We start from the raw sequence: 19,671 nt of genomic DNA on the forward strand, positions 1-19,671 counted from the left end.
ATTTTCTTTGTTATTTCTCTAGTTGCTTTAGGTGTAACATTAGTTTGCTTATTTGGGATTTTTCTTGTTTCCTGAGGTAAGATTATATTGCTATAAACTTCCCTCTTAGAACTGCTTTTGCTGCATCTCATACATTTTGGATTGTCATGTTTTTATTTGTGTCTAGGTAATTTTTGACTTCTCTTTGATTTCTTCAGTGATCCACTGGTTGTTTAGTAACATATTGTTAAACCTCCATGTGTTTGTGTTTTTTACAGTTTTATTTCCTTGTAGTTGATTTATAATCTCATAGAATTTCGGTTGGAGAAGATGATTGATATGATTTCAATTTTCTTAAATTTACCAAGGCTTCCTTTGTGGCCCAACATGTGATCTATCCTGGAGAATGTTCCTTGTGCATTTGAGAAGAATATGTATTCTTCTGCCTTTCTAATAGTCTGCATTTGTAATCTTCTCTCCTCATAATTGCTGGTTTTGATATCATATTTTTGTGTGGATGATTTCCTACATTTACTGTATGCTCGCCTTTACCAGTGAGCTTTCCTCTTTGTAATTTTCTTGTTTGTAGTTGTGGCCTTTTCAGTCTAGAGAAGTTGCTTTAGCATTTGTTGGAAAGCTGATCTGGTGATGCTGAACTCTTAGCTTTTGCTTGTCTGTAAAGCTTTTGATTTCTCCATCAAATCTGAATGAGAGCCTTGCTGAGTACAGTATTCTTGGTTGTAAGTTTTTTTCTTTCATCACTTTAACTATATCATGCCACTCCCTTCTGGCCTGCAGAGTTTCTGCTGAAAAATCAGTTGATAACCTTATGGGGTTTCCCTTGTGTGTTATTTGTTGCTTTTCCCTTGTTGCTTTTAATATTTTCTCTTTAATTTTTGTCAATTTGATTAATATGTGTCTCAGCGTGTTCCTCCTTGGATTTATCCTGTATGGGACTCTGCATTTCCTGGACTTGAGTGTTTCCTTTCCCATGTTAGGGAAGTTTTCAGCTATTATCTCTTCAAATATTTTCTCAGGCCCTCTCTTCTCCTTTTGGGACCCCCTATAATGCAAATATTGGTGCATTTAGTGTTGTCCCAGAGATCTCTTAGACTATCCTCATTTCTTTTCATTCTTCTTTCTTTATTTTGTTCCACAGCAGTGATTTCCACCAATCTGTCTTCCAGCTAACTTATTTGTCCTTCTGCCTCATTTCTTCTGTTATTGATTCCTTCTAGTGTATTTTTCATTTCAGTTATTGTATTGTTCATCTCTGTTTGTTCTTTAAAGCTTCTAGCTCTTTATTAAACATTTCTTGTATCCTCTTGGTCTGTGCCTCCATTCTTTTTCTGCGATCTTGGATCATCTTTACTATCATTACTCTGAATTCTTTTTCAGGTAGATTGCCCCTCTCCACTTAACTTAGTTGTTCTTCTGGGGTTTTATCTTGTTCCTTTGTCTGGAACATATTTCTCTGCCACCTCATCTTGTCTAGCTTTCTGTGTCTGTGGTCTCCATTACTCAGTCTGTGGGACTGTAATTCTTCTTGGTTCTGGTGTCTGCCTCCTGGTGGGTGAGGGGCTTGTGCAGACTTCCTGGTGGTGGGGACTGGTGCCTGCCCACTGGTGAGTGGTACCAGGTCTTGGCCCTTTGGTAGGGAGGGCCATGTCAAGGGGTGTGTTTATAGGCACCTTTTGGCTCAGGACAACTTTAGGCAGCCGACTGCTGATGGGTGGGGCTGTGTTCCCATCCTGTTGGTTGTTTGGCCTGAGACATCCCAGCACTGGAGCCTGCAGGCTGATGGGTGTGGCCAGGTCTCAGTGCCAAAATAGCAACCTCTAGGAAAGCTCATGCTGATGAGCATTCACTGGGGCACCCTCCACCAGTGCCCCTGCCCCCACAGTGAACCACAGCTGACCCCAGCCTTTTCAAGAGACCTTCCAAGACCTGCAAGCAGTATTGCACAGGCTCCCATAGAGTCATTGCCCTGCCCTGGGTCCCAGTGTACCAGAAACCCTGTGCATGGAGTCTCTGCCTTCTCCAGTTCTGTGGAGCTCCCACTCTCAAGCCCCACTGGCCTTCAAAGACAAACACTCTGGGGGCTTCCCCTCCCAATGCCAGGCCCTCAGGCTCGGAAGCCCAGCATGGGGCTCAGAACTCTCACTCCTGTTGGAGAACCTCTGTGATACAATTACCCTCCAGTTCGTGGGTTGCCCACCTGGCGAGCATGGGGCCTGATTATATCATGAAAGTGCCACTTCTACCGTCTGGTTGTGGCCTCTTCCCTGCCTTTGGGTGCAGAACATCCTTTCTGGTAGGGCTGAGTCTTTTTTGTCAATGGTTGTTCAGCACTTAGTTGTGACCCTAGTGTTTACATGAGAGGAGGTTAGCTCAAGTTCCTCTACTCTGCCATCTTGTCTCTCTTGTTCTTTCTTTGGTTATTAATTCCTTTAGAACTCATTATTTTACTCTTATAAATGCTTCATGTCCTTGTAATAAATATTTTAAAAATAAAAAGGAAATAATGTACTTTAATTTCTCCATAGATGCGTGATGAATGGATCACACTTACCATATGATTTTTGCAATGCTCCTGAATTGCACATTTTAAAATTGAAGAGCTTTCAATTTTATTATTTTAAACTTGAAAGATAAAATATAGAATGCTGTAAATAATGTGAAAGAAAAAAATAAAATTAACAAAAACACAAACAGAAACAAGGACAGGGGAAAGGAAGTACAATTTGGGTAGGGGAGGGGGTTGATGGTGTAGATCCGGAGCTGACAGTGATGGTGGTTGCAGAGCCAAATCTGCCCCTGAGGGTGTTGCTTCCTGACCTGGCTCTGGGTCTCCTGCATGTGCATGTTCTTCCTGCCAGACTTGTGGATCCTTACATGGCTCTAGATCTCTTACAGGATCAGGTACAAGTTCTCTCTGCATTTGTGGATACTACCTGACTTCTGTATCTCCTGCAGGAGCAGATGCAGGTTCTCCCTGTAGTTGTGGATCCTACCAGGTTCTGTATCTCCTGCAGGATCAAGTACATGTTCTTCATGCAGGAGTTGTGGATCCTGAATTGGCTCTGTATCTCCTGCAGGATCAGCTTCATGTTCTCACTGCAGGAGTTGTGGATCCTGACCTGGCTCTGGGTCTCCTATAAGAGCAGGTGCAGTTTCTCCCTGCAGGGGTGGTGGATTCTCATCTGGCTCTGGGTCTCACTTTTATTTTTCTCTGGCTTCTGCACCAGCACCTTACTCCTCCAAATGTACAGATGTTCCCGGTAAGCCAGCTTTAATTCTTGTGGCAGTGCTGGAGCTGTGAGAGAAGAAAAGTTTCCCCACATGCCTGCCTTTCCGTGTGCCTTTTCAAGGACAGAAATCTTGAGAATTCCCTGGTGGTTCAATGGTTAGGACTCCATGCTTTCACTGCCATGGCCCAGGTTCAGTCCCTGGTAGGTGAACTAATATCCCGCAAGCCATGCAGCATGGCCAAAAAAAAAAAAAAAAAAAAAGACAGAATTCTTCTGAGAGCTTTTCAGAAAAGTCTCAGCCCAGAAAATCACAACCGGATATCTTCTTAGACTGCAGTCTACCAGCTGGGTGGTCTGAGGTCGGTCTTTGCTCCTGGCACAAGACCAGTCTCTGGGGATTCCTCCCTGTGTGGCACAGCACACACCCTTCCTCACACACACCCACCTCTGGGGTTCTCACCTTCAGTCTCTGCCCTCGGTGGTCTCCAGGTCCTCCAGCCGACTCAGGGGAAAGGTGACACTGTGCCCCAGGTCTGAGTCAAGTGTGCTGAGTGGCACAGAAGCCTGGGACAGGACCCTGAAGAGTGGCCTGGGTAGTGTCTGAGCAGGGGGACCTCCCTGTTCATCTCCGGGCCCTGGTTTTGGAGAAGCCTCTATGGCCACACTCACTCGGAATCTGCCTTGGCCCTTGTTGGCAGTGTGGTGCACCAGCCCCTCACTTGGGGAGATGGATTGGGTGGCCCCATCAACCAGCTCCTCACAGATCTCTGGGATGGAGCTCTGCAATGACAATCTTTCTTGCAGGCATCTTTGAATTTTACCTTCTTCCTTGGCTTGATTCTTCAATATGCTATGTTCTCAGTTACCATCTTAAGAAATTCTGAAAATGAAACACCTCCTTACCCTGTGATCCAGCGCTTGAACTCCTTGGTATCAATGGACCCAAGGGAGTCAAACGCTTACATCTACACAGAAACCTCTTCTGGGATACTATGGCTACTTTATTCATAACTGAAAGAACTTGGAGGCAACCAAGGTGTCCTTTGGGAGGTGAATGGACACATACACTGGGTTACATCCATGCAACAGAATGTTCTTTGGCACTGAAAAGGAATGAGTGAGATATGGAGTCATGGGGGAGACAGGTGGGGTACCTTGAATGCATATTCCTCACTGAAAGAAGCCAATCTGGAAAGGTGGCACACCTGAGGGTACCAACTACATATGTCATTTCAGGAAAAGGCAATGCAGGGAAAGGGTGAAAATATCAGTCCATTGCCAGGGGTTTGTGGTGGAGTTGGGGGGTGGGGAGCGATTAGTAGGTCAAGCACAGAGGATTTATAAGACAGTGAAACTATTCAGTGTGATACACTCATGGTGAGATACATTTGTCAAAACCCATAGAATGTACAACACCAGGAGTGAACCTAATGTAAATTTTGTGATCATGATGCGTCCTTGTAGATTTACTGATAGTGACCTACAGACAGGATGTTGATATGATCGTTGGGGAGAGGGAAACTCTGAGCACCTGTGTGGGTGGGGGCTGGGGGGTGTGATGGGGCAGCAGTAACAGCAGAGCAGGGGCATATGGGACCTCTCTGTACTCTGCCCAATTTTTCTGTGAGCTCAAAACTTCTTTAAAAAATAAATAAATCCTATTTCAACAAAGAAACAAACGAACATTCCAGTAGTATCACATGGCTGCTCCTCTGCAAGTCCTCAATTTCTCTGGGCCACTTGAGAGCTGAACTTCAGTGGACATGGTTCAACCCGCATCCTTTCAAAGTTTCATCTGACATCTGCATTTTATCTCACTACACACGTTTCTTGTTTTAAGATAGCATTTTTAAAAATTAACATACAACTGACAAGCAATATTATATTAGTTTTCTGATATACCACATAGTGATTCAACATTTTTATACATTACAAAAGGATCACCAAGATAAGTCTAGTTACCATTCATCACCATACAATGTTATTTACAGTATTATGGACTCTATTCCCTATGCTGTACGCTACACCCCCATGACATTTGTTTTATAAATGGAAGTTTGAACCTCTTAATCTTTTTCATCTATTGCGCTCATGCCCCCACCCTCTCCCCTCTGGCAACCACCAACATGTCCTTGGGATCTATGAGTTCATTTCTGTTTTGCTGTGTTTGTTCATTTGTAGATTCTACATAGAAGTGACATCAGAAGTTGTCTCTCTGTCTGACATATCTCTCTTAGCATAATACCTTCTAGGTCCATTCATGTTGTCACAAGATTTCATTTCATTTTATGGCTGACGCATAGTCCACCGTGTGTGTGTAAATATATATGTGAAATCTTCTTTATCCGTTCACCAATCAATGGACTCTTTGGCTTCCATATCTTTGCTGTTGTCAAAGCTGCCATGAATATTGGGGTATATCTCTTTTCTAAAAAATTTCATTTATTTATTTATTTTTGGCTGTGTTGGGTCTTAGTTGTGGCACGTGGGATCTTTCGTTGCGGCGCACGGGCTTCTCTCTAGTTGTGGCACACGGACTCAGTAGTTGTGGTGCATGGGCTCATGTGGGATCTTAGTTCCCCGACCAGGGATCAAACCCACATCCCCTGCATTGGAAGGCAGATTCTTAACCACTGGGCCACCAGGGAAGTCCCCAGGGGTATATCTTTTTGAATTCGTGTTTTTGTTTCCTTCAGAAAAATACTCTTCCAAGTGTAATTCTTGTATCATATGATAGTTCTATTTTTCATTTCTTGAGGAACCTTCATACTGTTTTCCATAGTGTCTGTACCAATGAACATTCTCAGCAAGAGTGCATGAGTATTCCCTTTTTTCCACATCCTTGCCAAAACTTCCTATTTGTTTTCATTTGGATGGTAGTCATTCTTTCAGGTTTGAGATGATCATCTCATTGTGCTGTAGATGTGCATTTCCCTTATGCTATGTGATGCTGACCATCTTTTCATGTGTCTCTTGGCCATCTCTATATATTCTTTGGGAAAATCTTTGGTCTTCTACCAGTTTTGAGCTTGATTTTTGTCTTTTGGTGGTTGAGTTGGGTGAGTTCTTGGTCCATTTTGGGTATGAATCCCTTTTCAGGTATATTGTTTGCAAATATTTTCTCACATTCAGTAGGTTGCCTTTTCATTTTGTGGTTGATTTCCTTTGCCATTGAAAAGCTTTTTGGGTGGATGGAGTTCCATTGGTTTATTTTGCTTTTGTTTCCCTTGCTTGAAAAGTCGCATCTAAAATATCTTGCTCAGATTGATGCCAAAGAGCATACTGTCTGTTTTCTTCTAGGAGTTTTATGGCTTCAGGTCTTACCTGGAAGTATTTGATTCATTTTGAAGTTATTTTTGTAGATCGTATTAAAAAGGATTCCATACCATCTGTAGCATTTGATTCTTACATGTGTAGCTGTCCAGTTTTCCCAACACCATTTATTGAAGAGGTAATCTTTTCCTCATTGTATATTATCACCTCCTTTGTCATAGATGAGTTGACCATATAAGCATGGGTTTATTTCCAGGCTATCAGTTCTGTTCAATGATTCTATGTGTACTTATTTTGTGCCAATACCATACTGTCTTTTTTTTAATGTTATTTATTTATTTTCTTATTAGTCATCTATTTTATACACATCAGTGTATACATGTCAATCTCAATCTCCCAATTCATCACACCACCATCCCCATCCCCCGCCACTTTCCCCCCTTGGTGTGCATACGTTTGTTCTTTACATCTGTGTCTCAATTTCTGTCCTGCAAACCAGTTCATCTGTACCATTTTCTAGGTCCTACATATATGCGTTAATATACGATATTTGTTTTTCTCTTTCTGACTCACTCCACACTGTATGACAGTCTCTAGATGCATTCACATCTCTACAAATGACCCAATTTCGTTCCTTTTTATGGCTGAGTAATATTCCATTGTATATATGTACCACATCTTCTTTATCCATTCACCTGTCGATGGGAATTTAGGTTGCTTCCATGACCTGGCTATTGTAAATAGTGCTGCAATGAACATTGGGGTGCATGTGTCTTTTTGAGTTATGGTTTTCTCTGGGTATATGCCCAGTAGTGGGATTGCTGGATCATATGTTAATTCTATTTTTAGTTTTTTAAGGAACTTCCCTACTGTTCTCCACAGTGGCTGTATCAATTTACATTCCCACCAACAGTGCAAGAGGGTTCCCTTTTCTCCACACCCACTCTAAAATTTGTTGTTTGTAGATTTTCTGATGAAGCCCATTCTAACTGGTATGAGGCGATACCTCATTGTAGTTTTGATTTGCATTTCTCTAATAATTGGTGATGCTGAGCAGCTTTTCATGTGCCTCTCAGACATCTGTATGTCTTCTATGGAGAAATGTCTATTTAGGTCTTCTGCGCATTTTTAGATTGGGTTGTTTGTTTTTTTAATATTGAGCTGCATGAGCTGTTTATATATTTTGGAGATTAATCTTTTGTCTGATGATTCCTTTGCAAATATTTTCTCCCATTCTGAGTGTTGTCTTTTGGTCTTGTTTATAGTTTCCTTTGCTGTGCAAAAGCTTTGAAGTTTCATTAGGTCCCATTTGTTTATTTTTGTTTTTATTTCCATTTCTCTAGGAGGTGGGTCAAAAAGGATCTTGCTGTGATTTATGTCATAGAGTGTTCTGCCTATGTTTTCCTCTAAGAGTTTGATAGTTTCTGGCCTTACATTTAGGTCTTTAATCCATTTTGAGCTTATTTTTCTGTATGTTGTTAGGGAGTGATCTAATCTCATACTTTTACATGTACCTGTCCAGTTTTCCCAGCACCACTTATTGAAGAGACTGTCCTTTCTCCACTGTACATTCCTGCCTCCTTTTTCAAAGATAAGGTGACCATATGTGCGTGGGTTTATCTCTGGGCTTTCTATCCTGTTCTGTTGATCTATCTTTCTGTTTTTGTGCCAGTACCATACTGTCTTGATTACTGTAGCTTTGTAGTATAGTCTGAAGTCAGGGAGCCTGATTCCTCCAGCTCCATTTCTCATTCTCAAGATTGCTTTGGCTATTCGCGGTCTTTTGTGAAATTATGAAATTTTTTGTTTCACAAAAGATTGTGAAATTTTTTGTTCTAGTTCTGTGAAAAGTGCCAGTGGTAGTTTGATAGGGATTGCATTGAATCTGTAGATTGCTTTGGGTAGTAGAGTCATTTTCACAATATTGATTCTTCCAATCCAAGAACATGTTATATCTCTCCATCTATTTCTATCATCTTTAATTTCTTTCATCAGTGTCTTATAATTTTCTGCATACAAATCTTTTGTCTCCTTAGGTGGGTTTATTCCTAGATATTTTATTCTTTTTGTTGCATTGGTAAATGGGAGTGTTTTCTTTATCTCACTTTCAGATTTTTCGTCATTAGTGTATAGGAATGCCAGAGATTTCTGTGCATTAATTTTGTATCCTGCTACTTTACTAAATTCATTGATTAGCTCTAGTAGTTTTCTGGTACCATCTTTTGGATTCTCTATGTATAGTATCATGTCATCTGCAAATAGTGGCAGCTTTTGATTTGGATTCCTTTTATTTCCTTTTCTTCTCTGATTGCTGTGGCTAAAACTTCCAAAACTATGTTGAATAAGAGTGGTGAGAGTGGGCAACCTTGTCTTGCTCCTGATCTTAGTGGAAATGGTTTCAGTTTTTCACCATTGAGGACGATGTTGGCTGTGGGTTTGTCATATATGGCCTTTATTATGTTGAGGAAAGTTCCCTCTATGTCTATTTTCTACTTTCTTTTTTTTTTTTTATCATAAACGGGTGTTGAATTCTGTTGAAAGCTTTCTCTGAATCTATTGAGATGATCATATGGTTTTTCTCCTTCAATTTGTTAATATGGTGTATCACAATGATTGATTTGCATATATTGAAGAATCCTTGCATTCCTGGAATAAACCCCACTTGATCATGGTGTATGAGCCTTTTAATGTGCTGTTGGATTCTGTTTGCTAGTATTTTGTTGAGGATTTTTGCATCTATGTTCATCAGTGATATTGGACTGTAGTTTTCTTTCCTTGTGACATCTTTGTCTGGTTTTGGTATCAGGGTGATGGTGGCCTCATAGAATGAGTTTGGGAGTGTTCCTCCCTCTGCTATATTTTGGAAGAGTTTGAGAAGGATAGGTGTTAGCTCTTCTCTAAATGTTTGATAGAATTTGCCAGTGAAGCCATTTGGTCCTGGGCTTTTGTTTGTCGGAAGATTTTTTTCACAGTTTCAATTTCAGTGCTTGTGATTGGTCTGTCCATATTTTCTATTTTTTCCTGATTCAGTCTTGGCATGTTGTGCATTTCTAAGAATTTGTCCATTTCTTCCAGGTTGTCCATTTTATTGGCATAGGGTTGCTTGTAGTAATCTCTCATGATCTTTTGTATTTCTGCAGTGTCAGTTGTTACTTCTCCTTTTTCATTTCTAATTCTATTGATTTGAGTTTTCTCTCTTTCTTGATGAATCTGGCTAATGGTTTATCAATTTTGTTTATCTTCTCAAAGAACCAGCTTTTATTTTTATTGATCTTTGCTATCATTTCCTTCATTTATTTTTCATTTATTTCTGATCTGATCTTTATGATTTCTTTTCTTCTGCTAACTTTGGGGTGTTTTTGTTCTCCTTTCTCTAATTGCTTTAGGTGCAAGGTTAGGTTGTTTATTTGAGATGTCTCCTGTTTCTTAAGGCAGGATTGTATTGCTATAAACTTCCCTCTTAGAACTGCTTTTGCTGCATCCCATAGGTTTTGGTTCGTCGTGTTTCCATTGTCATTTATTTCTAAGTATTTTTTGATTTCCTCTTTGATTTCTTCAGTGATCACTTCGTTATTAAGTAGTGTATTGTTTAGCCTTCATGTGTCTGTATTTTTTACAGATCTTTTCCTGTAAATCATATCTAGTCTCATAGCGTTGTGGTCAGAAAAAAGACTTGATACAATTTCAATGTTCTTAAATTTACCAAGGCTTGATTTGTGACCCAAGATATGATCTATCCTGGAGAATGTTCCATGAGCCCTTGAGAAGAATGTGTATTCTGTTGTTTTTGGATGGAATGTCCCATAAATATCAGTTAAGTCCATCTTGTTTAATGTATCATTTAAAGCTTGTGTTTCCTTACTTATTTTCATTTTGGATGATCTGTCCATTGGTGAAAGTGGGGTGTTAAAGTCCCCTATATGAATGTGTTACTGTCGATTTCCTCTTTTAGAGCTGTTAGCAGTTGCCTTAAGTATTGAGGTGCTTCTATGTTGGGTGCATAAATATTTACAATTTTTATATCTTCTTCTTGGATTGATCCCTTGATCATTATGTAGTATCCTTCCTTGTCTCTTGTAACTTTCTTTATTTTAAAGTCTATTTTATCTGATATGAGTATTGCTACTCCAGGTTTCTTTTGATTTCTATTTGCATGGAATATCTTTTTCCATCCCCTCACTTTCAGTCTGTATGTGTCCCTAGGTCTGAAGTGGGTCTCTTGTAGACAGCATATATATGGGTCTTGTTTTTGTATCCATTCAGCAAGCCTGTGTTTTTTGGTTGGAGCATTTAATCCATTCACATTTAAGGTAAATATCAATATGTATGTTCCTAGTACCATTTACTTAATTTTGGGGCATTTGTTTTTGTAGATCCTTTCTTCTCTTGTTTTCCCACTTAGAGAAGTTCCTTTAGCATTTGTTGTAGAGCTGGTTTGTTGGTGCTGAATTCTCTTAGCATTTGCTTGTCTGTAACGCTTTTGATTTCTCCATCGAATCTGAATTAGATCCTTGCTGGGTAGAGCAATCTTGGTTGTAGGTTCTTCCCTTTCATCACTTTAAGTATATCATGCCACTCCCTTCTGGCTTGTAGAGTTTCTGCTGAGAAATCAGCTGTCAACCTTATAGGAGTTACCTTGTATGTTATTTTTCGTTTTTCCCTTGTTGCTTTTAATAATTTTTCTTTGTCTGTAGTTTTTACCAATTTGATTACTATGAGTCTCGGTGTGTTTCTTCTTGGGTTTATCCCGTATGGAACTCGCTGCACTTCCTGGACTTGGGTGGCTATTTCCTTTCCCATGTTAGGGAAGTTTTCGACTATAATCTCTTCAAATATTTTCTCAGGTCCTTTCTTTCTCTCTTCTCCTTCTGGAACCCCTATAATGTGAATGTTGTTGCATTTAATGTTGCCCCAGAGGTCTGTTAGGCTGTCTTCATTTCTTTTCATTCTTTTTTCTTTATTCTGTTCCACAGCAGTGAATTCCACCATTCTGTCTTCCAGGTCACTTATCCGTTCTTCTGCCTCAGTTATTCTGCTATTGATTCCTTCTAGTGTAGTTTTCATTTCAGTTATTGTATTGTTCATCTCTGTTTGTTTGTTCTTTACTTCTTCTAGATCTTTGTTAAACATTTCTTGCATCTTCTTGTTCTTTGCCTTCCTTCTTTTTCCGAGGTCCTGGATCATCTTCACTATCATTCTTCTGAATTCTTTTTCTGGAAGGTTGCCTATCTCCACTTCATTTAGTTGTTTTTCTGGGGTTTTATCTTGTTCCTTCATCTGGTACGTAGCCCTCTGCCTTTTCATCTTGTCTATCTTTCTGTGAATGTGGTTTTTGTTCCACAGGCTGCAGGATTGTAGTTCTTCTTGCCTCTGTTGTCTGCTCTCTGGTGAATGAGGCTATCTAAGAGGCTTGTGGGTGTTTCCTGATGGGAGGGACTGGTGGTGGGTAGAGCTGGCTGTTGCTCTGGTGGGCAGAGCTCAGCAAAAGTTTAATCCACTTGACTGCTGATGGGTGGGGCTGGGTTCCCTCCCTGTTGGTTGTTTGGCCTGAGGCGACCCAACACTGGAGCCTACCTGGGCTCTTTGGTGGGGCTAATGGCTGACTCTGGGAGGGCTCATGCCAAGGAGTACTTCCCAGAACTGCTACCAGTGTCCTCGTCCCTTGGTGAGCCACAGCTGCCACCACCTCTGCAGGAGACCCTCCAACACTAGCAGGTAGGTCTGGTTCAGTGTCTATGGGGTCACTGCTTCTTCCCCTGGGTCCCAGTGCACGCTCTACTTTGTGTGCCCTCCAAGAGTGGAGTCTCTTTTTCCCCCAGTCCTGCCAAAGTCCTGCAATCAAATCCCGCTAGCCTTCAAAGTCTGATTCTCTAGGAATTCCTCCTCCTGTTGCCAGGCCCCCAGGTTGGGAAACCTGATGTGTGACTCAGAACCTCCACTCCAGTGGGTGTATTTCTGTGGTATAAATGTTCTCCAGTTTGTGAGTCGCACACCCAGCAGTTATGCGATTTGATTTTATTGTGATAGCGCCCCTCCTACTGTCTCATTGCAGCTTCTCCTTTGTCTTTGGATGTGGGGTATCTTTTTTGGTGAATTCCAGTGTCTTCCTGTCGATGATTGTTCAACAGTTACTTATGATTCCAGTGTTCTCAAAAGAGGGATTGAGAGCATGTCCTTCTACCCTGCCATCTTGAACCAATCCATTAGCTTTAAAAATATCCAGGTGCTAGGTACCTAGTATTACAAGACAGCTTCTGTAAATACCTAGCCCATACTGTCTTGATGATTCTATGTTTCTAGTATAGTTTGTAATAGGGGAGAGTCATACGTGCAGGTTTGTGTTTCTTTCTTAAGATTGGATTGACTCTTCAGGTTCTTTCATACTTCCATACACATACTGGAATTCTTTGTTCTAATTCTCTAAATAAAACAATTGGGGGCTTCCCTGGTAGCACAGTGGTTGAGGGTCCACCTGCCGATGCAGGGGGCATGGGTTTGTGCCCCAGTCTGGGAGAATCCCACATGCCGCAGAGCGGCTGGGCCTGTGGGCCATGGCCGCTGGGCCTGCGCATCCGGAGCCTGTGCTCCATGGTGGGAGAGGCCACAACGGTGAGAGGCCCGCCTACCGCAAAATAAAAAACAACCATTGGTATTTTGATAGGAAAGGGATCAAATCTCTAGATTGCCCTGGGGCGTGGAAGCGTTTGAACAATACAAATTCTTCCAGTCCATGAACATGACATATCTTTCTATTTGGTTGTGTACTCTTCGATTTCTTTTATCAGTGTCTTCCAGTTTTCCGAGTACAGGTCTTTTACCTCCTGGGTTAGATGTATCCCTAGATATTTTATTTTTGTTGATGTCATTGTCATTGAGGTTGTTTTCTTAATTTCTCATTCTGATAGTTTGTTGTGAATGTATAGAAATGCAACTGATTTCTGTAGATTAAATTTTTATTCTGCAACTTAAGTGAACTTTTCGATGAGTTTTATATATTTTTGGATGCCATCTTCAGGATTTTCTCTATAGTGTATCATGTCATCTACAAAGAGTGAGAGTTGTCATTTTTCCTCTGCCATCAGATTCCTCTTAGTTCTTATTTTTTTCATCTAATTACTATGGCTGGGTCTTCCTAGACCATGTTGAATGAAAGTGGTGAGAGTCATCAAGGTTAGAGTTAGGTTTAAGAATAACTCGCCCTCTTCCCCTTCCTGCCTCTCCATCTCTCTGAGGCCTCCAGGAAGGACAGGACTAGTCCAGGGTCACACATGACTCAGGGAGTTAACCTGGACAACTCTTTCTGCCACCCAGTCCTGGGCATAGTTTTTTATACTATCTGTGTACTTTCTTTGACTAGGTGTCCATTCCAATCTTTCCCAAGTTTTAATAGGAAGAGTTCTATGTATATTTTGAGACAAATCCTTTATTAGTTATATATTTGCAACTATTTTTCTCCCAACATGTGACTTGTCTTTTGATTTCCTGAATAAGATCTTTCACAGATTAAAATCTTTAATTTTATTAAGTCCACAGTATTCCTTGTTTTTCTTTCTGGATTGCCTTCTTGTATTGTGTGTTAAAGCTCAAAATTCATGATCTACATGACCAAACCTAAGCTCATGTCTGTTTTCTTCTCTAATTTTGAATTGTTTTGCATTTAACATTGGTCTATAAATAATTGTGAGTGAATTTGGTGTAAGTTGTAAAGTTTGCATCTTGGTTTATTTCATGCCTAATAGTCTTCAATTAATTTTTCCTTATATATTTTTAGAAAAGTTATGGGATATAGACTCCATTTCAGTGAGAATGTCCAAAAATTAGTGGATTCAGCAGTTCTGCCAGCAAAGAGCACTGACTTCAGAAAACTGGGATATAGGCACTCCCACACTTCCCGCACCGCCCACAGGGTGGTTGAGCCCACCTCTCCGACATACAGGGCATGCACTTTCTACCCTTGGACTTGGTTCCACAGGTAGAAAATTGGAACTGGAACATCCCACTGTTTCTGTCACATCCAGGGCATCCACAACACAGAAGACATAGTGGCCCCTAATATAACCTTCTCACGGTTCCTGTCAACTCCATGTGGACTCCTAGGAGGGCGATCACGTTTATGACCTTGTGTGAACTGGATCTGGGGTAAGGCTCGGCCTCTGTAACAAAGTGTGATGTTTCTCACTTTCTCACTTGCTACTAGCAAGCGATTTATAAAATAGTGATGTTGGCACCCTAGATGGGCTATAGCCCAAACATGTACTTCAGCTCTATGTAGTAAACATTAAGTAGAGCATATGGAGAGTGTCATTAAATTGAAAATTAGTTAGTTAATTAATTAGTTAATTGCCTGCACTTATGAGTAGAAGAAAAAGGAAACAGTTTCCGTTTTGAGGTGGCTCAGGAGAGGCTCTCTTTAGGTTTTTTAAGTTTTGGGTTTTTTTTTTTTTTTAATGGTTTTTTACTTTTGAATTTAGGGGTTTGTGTGTGTGTGTGTTTTTAAGAGAATAGTGTTCACAAAATTTGAGCTGCTCTTTTGCTATAAGGGAAACAGAGTGATTGGCTGATCTAAATAAATGTTTCCTTCCTCTCCACCATCTCAAAAAAAAAAAAAAAGTGTGACAATGTGGTTTGGAAAGTTATTGACTTTCCAGTGATTTCAAACCTACAAAAAACTGGCAACAGCAGAACAAAGTACTGTTTATCTGCACGCTTGGATCCCAGAGCCTTCCTTTCTTTACTGCACTTGCCACTTCACACAAAATACTCCAGTGTGTTTTACCCAGAAGAGGGACAGTCTTCCAGGGAACCAGCACATAACCTCCAAGTGAGGAAATGATTATGATTTTCATGAGCACAGGATATCATTCCATTTATTTGCATCTTCAGTTACTTCATTGATGTCTTTACATTTTCCATGTGCAGTTCTTTCATGTCTTGGGTTAAATTTATTCTTAAGTATTTTATTCTTTGGATGTTATTGTACATATGTTTGTTTCCATAATTTCTCTCTCTGATGATTCATTATTAGTGTATAGGAACACAACACAATTCACCAGTAGTGTATAGGACTTCTGTGTATTGATTTTGAATCCTGCACTTTACTGAATTCATTTACTAGTTATAAGAGTGTTTTGGAGGTTTGAGATGTAAAACTGGAATTAGAAATCCCACTGTTTCCACCACATCCAGGTCATCCACAACGTCCAAGACATAGTGGCTACTCATAGAATCTTAACACAGTGCCCCTTAAAAATATGTCAAACCCTCCAAAGGCAAACTGCATCATCACACTGGGTGAGCAGGATCTGGGTGGGGCTTGGCTTCTTTGCCAAGATTGATGTTTTCTCTTCTTTTCTGTCCCATTTTAAAATTTAATCTTTATTTAAAATTTTTATTTATTTATTTATGTATATTAGGTAAGAAGTAGAATTATTTTTTGTTTGTTTGTTTGTTTTTTGCGGTACGCGGGCCTCTCACTGCTGGGGCCTCTCCTGTTGCGGAGCCCAGGCTCCGGACGTGCAGGCTCAGCGGCCATGGCTCACGGGCCCAGCCGCTCCCTGGCATGTGGGATCTTCCCGGACCAGGGCACGAACCCGTGTCCCCTGCATCAGCAGGCGGACTCTCAACCACTGCGCCACCAGGGAAGCCCAGAAGTAGATTTATTTAGAGAGAAACACACTCCACAGAGTGTGGGCCATCTCAGAAGGCGAGAGGCCTCGAAATATGGGGGTGGTTAGTTTTTATGTGTTGTACAAATGTCCTCACCATCCACATTCAGAACTTTTCCATTTTCACTGAAGAAACTCTTTAGCCATTTGACATTAATCTCCCTCAACCCCGCCAAACGCATTCTTGTATTCTGCCTTTGAATTTGACTTCGCTGGATACCTCAGGTATCATTTTTGTCCTTTCGTGACAGGGCTACTTCACTTCTCCTAATGGCTTCAAGGTTCATATATGTTGTAGCATGTGTCAGAATTTTCTTAGTTTTTAAGGCTGAGTTTACCACCTTTTGTGTGTATACCACATTCAGTTTATCCATTCATCCACCAATGGACACTTGGACTGCTTCCACCTTTTGCTACTCGGTTCATGCTGCTATGAAGATGGGTGTACCCATATCTGTTCCAGTCTTTGCTTTCAGCCTTTTGGGTATATACCCTGATGTGGAATTGACGGATCGTATGTTAATTCTCTGAAGTTTCTGAAGAACTGCCATACTGTTTTCCACAGAAGCCCCACTGTTTCTCTTGATTCCTTTTTATGGCAGAAACATATGGCAGTTTATGGATCCAGCGCCATATCATTTATCCATTTAACCATTGGTGGACATTTGCATTAGTTCTTCCTTTTGGCTATTGTGAACAATGCTGCTATCAATAAATGTGTATGCCTGTGTTCAATTCTTTGTGTACTCTATCTAGGAATGGAGTTGTTGAACCTTATGGTAATCGTATATTCGTATCAGAAAATAGGTTGCACCCTTTTCAGTTTCCACAAGTAATGATTAAAGTTTCTGATGTCTCTGTATTGTTGCAAACATTTGTTATTTTTAAGTTTCTTGATTATAACCATTTTAGAGTGTGCGACCGAGTTATTGCATTGTGGTTTTGCTTTGTTTGTTTTTTTTTAAAGAAGATGTTGGGGGTAGGAGTTTATTAATTAATTAATTAATTTTTGCTGTGTTGGGTCTTCGTTTCTGTGCGAGGGCTTTCTCTAGTTGTGGCAAGCGGGGGCCACTCTTCATCGCGGTGCGCGGGCCTCTCACTATCGCGGCCTCTCTTGTTGTGGAGCACAGGCTCCAGACGCGCAGGCTCAGCGGCCATGGCTCATGGGCCCAGCCGCTCCGCGGCATGCGGGATCCTCCCGGACCGGGGCACGAGCCCGTGTCCCCTGCATCGACAGGCAGACCCCCAACCACTGCGCCACCAGGGAAGCCCTGCATTGTGGTTTTAACTTGCATTTCCATCCTGTCTCTTCATCTGCTTACTGTCCATTTGCATGTCTTATGTGGAGAAGTGTCTATTTAAATGCTTTGTCCATATTTAAACTTGGGTTGTTTTTCTTTGTTGATGAGTTGTAAGAATTCATGATACACACTGGATAAAGACTCATCAGTTATAAAATGTGGAACTATTTTCTTCCATTCTGTGGGTTGTCTTTTCACTTTCTAGATTGCTTCTTTTGATGCACAGTTTTTTAATTTTGAGGAAATCCAATCTTTTTTTCTTTGGTTGCTTGTGCATCGCTGTCAGATCTAAGAAACCATGGCTAAACCCAAAGTTGTGAAGGTTTATCCTCGTGTTTTCTTGGAGATTTTATACAGTTGTCCCTCGTTATCTGTGGGAGATTGTTTCCAGGTCACCGAGAGTTTACCAAAATCCGTGGGTGTTCAAGTCTTTTATATAAAATTGTATAGTATTCGCAAATAACATAGACACATTGTCCTTTATATTTTAAATCATATCTAGACTACTTATAAGAACTAATATAATATAAATGCTATATAAATGTAAATTTAATGTAAATTCTATGTAAATAGTTGTTGGCATGTGGAAAATTCAAGTTTTTCTTTTTGAAAAGTTTTAGAATTTTTCCCCTAATATTTCTGATCTGGAGTTTGTTGAATCCATGGATGTGTAACCAGTAGACACAAGGGACTGAGTAAAATTTTACTTTTTACATTGAAGCCTTTTATGTATTTTGAGATACTTTTTGTGTGTGAGATGAGGTAAGGGTCCAATTTCATTCCCCTGCCTATGGATAGCCAATTGCCTAGCACCATTTGTTGAAAACATCATTTCCCCCCAATTTCATGCTGTTTACTCTCGTCTAAAATCAGTTCATCCTATACAGATGGCTTTATTTCTGGGATCTCCATTCAATTCCATTCATCTCTATGTATAGCTCATGCCAGTATCACAGTGTTTTATTTCCTGTTGCTGTGTACTAGCATTTGCAGTTGGGAAGTGTGAGCCTCCAACTTTGATTTTCTTTGTCAAAATTGTTTTAGCTGTTTGGGGTCTATTGAAATTCCATAGTTTGGGTCGTCCGATTCTCCTCTTCGCATGTATGTACCCCAATTTCCTTATGCATTCATCTTCTGAAGAAACCCTGATTCCTGGAAGGTTTAGACGTTATGAGTAGAGCTTCTGTGCATAATATTATCCTTTTTTCATTTGAATATAGTTTTTCAAAGCAGTTCTGTGAATACTGGAGGCATAAAGATGGATCTCAAGGGGTGAGACTTGCTTGGCTTTGGAAAATACTGCCAAACTATATCTCAAGCGGCCATATTTGTGTGCCATCAGCAATGAAGGAGAGTTGCTGTTTTGCCCCATCCTCCAGTAATTGGTGTTGTCCTTTTGGGAGGAGGTTAGCAGTTCTAATATGTGTGTAGTGCTGTCTTATAGTTTTCATGTGTAATTCCCTAATGGTATACGACGTGGATCATATTTTTGTCCACTTATTTACTATCTGTATATCTTCTTTTGCCAGGTGTTTGTTCAGATCTTTACCCATTTTTAATGCAGCCATTTGTTTTATCGATTTTTGTATAATGTGAGTACAAATTCTTTATCATATATGTGTTTAGCAAATACTTTTCTCCAGTTTGATGCTTATCCTTTGGTTTTTGAATTTGGTATTACCGAGTAACAATTTTTAATTTTAGAAAGTACATGTTTTAATTTTTTTCCTCTTTTGTGTGTGGGCTTTACGTGTTGTGTGATAAAAATTCAAAGCTCATGATCTACGTGGTGAAACCCATGGCATGTAGATTATCTTCTATGTTTTCTTCTATAATGTTTATAGTTTTATATTGTAAATATATCTGTGGACAATTTTGAGTGGCTTTGGGTGTAAGTTGTAAAGTTCGTGTCTACATTCATTTCATTGCATATGGTTTCTAATTGTTCTACAACTCTTTTTGAGAAGTCATGGGATATTGGCCTCCATTCATCTGTATTTCCAAACTTTAGTGGATTCAGTAGGATGCTGAGCAGGGTACTGGGTTTCCACTGAACTGAGTGGGTGCAGCCTGCATTTCACAATTTTCCCAGCAGAGGGCACCTAGCTTACCAGTGCAGGGACTGCCTGTTTTGCCCACAGACCTGGCTCTGTGCACAGCTGACAGGAGCTGTGTCTCCTCAGGACCCGTCAGGTACTTGGC

Source organism: Delphinapterus leucas, chromosome 4 (genome assembly GCF_059928025.1).
Source record: "Delphinapterus leucas isolate spDelLeu-1000000601 "Yukka" chromosome 4, BTC_Dleu_Yukka2, whole genome shotgun sequence".
NCBI lineage: Eukaryota > Metazoa > Chordata > Mammalia > Artiodactyla > Monodontidae > Delphinapterus > Delphinapterus leucas.